Here is a 1,342-nt window from a genome sequence, read left to right on the forward strand (position 1 = left end):
AACTCAAAGATGTAAAACTTTTTCCACATACACAATATCACCATTTCCCTCAAATATTGTTCACAAACCAGTCTAAATCTGTGATAGTGAGCACTTCTCCTTTGCTGAGATAATCCATCCCACCTCACAGGTGTGCCATATCAAGATGCTGATTAGACACCATGATTAGTGCACAGGTGTGCCTTAGACTGCCCACAATAAAAGGCCACTCTGAAAGGTGCAGTTTTATCACACAGCACAATGCCACAGACGTCGCAAGATTTGAGGGAGCGTGCAATTGGCATGCTGACAGCAGGAATGTCAACCAGAACTGTTGCTCGTGTATCGAATGTTCATTTCTCTACCATAAGCCGTCTCCAAAGTCGTTTCAGAGAATTTGGCAGTACATCCAACCAGCCTCACAACCGCAGACCACGTGTAACCACACCAGCCCAGGACCTCCACATCCAGCATGTTCACCTCCAAGATCGTCTGAGACCAGCCACTCGGACAGCTGCTGAAACAATCGGTTTGCATAACCAAAGAATTTCTGCACAAAACTGTCAGAAACCGTCTCAGGGAAGCTCATCTGCATGCTCGTCGTCCTCATCGGGGTCTCGACCTGACTCCAGTTCGTCATCGTAACCGACTTGAGTGGGCAAATGCTCACATTCGCTGGCATTTGGCACGTTGGAGAGGTGTTCTCTTCACGGATGATGCGAAGGAGATGTGTTGCACTGCATGAGGCAAATGGTGGTCACACCAGATACTGACTGGTATCCCCCCCCCAATAAAACAAACTGCACCTTTCAGAGTGGCCTTTTATTGTGGGCAGTCTAAGGCACACCTGTGCACTAATCATGGTGTCTAATCAGCATCTTGATATGGCACACCTGTGAGGTGGGATGGATTATCTCAGCAAAGGAGAAGTGCTCACTATCACAGATTTAGACTGGTTTGTGAACAATATTTGAGGGAAATGGTGATATTGTGTATGTGGAAAAAGTTTTAGATCTTTGAGTTCATCTCATACAAAATGGGAGCAAAACCAAAAGTGTTGCATTTATATTTTTGTTGAGTGTATATATATATATATATATATATATATATATATATATATATATATATATCTATATATATATATATATATATATATATATATATAAACATACATACATACATGTATGTATGTATGTTTATATTTACACCATATATATTTAGATATACCTTAGTATACACTAGTAGAGTTCTACCTTAGAATTGGAATGTATTATAGAAGACATGCCTTACTGAATTTTCATATATATAATAATAATAATGAAATCCTCATAATCTCATTATTATAGTGTGCATTGTGTAATGA

Source organism: Thalassophryne amazonica, chromosome 23 (assembly GCF_902500255.1).
Source record: "Thalassophryne amazonica chromosome 23, fThaAma1.1, whole genome shotgun sequence".
Lineage (NCBI taxonomy): Eukaryota > Metazoa > Chordata > Actinopteri > Batrachoidiformes > Batrachoididae > Thalassophryne > Thalassophryne amazonica.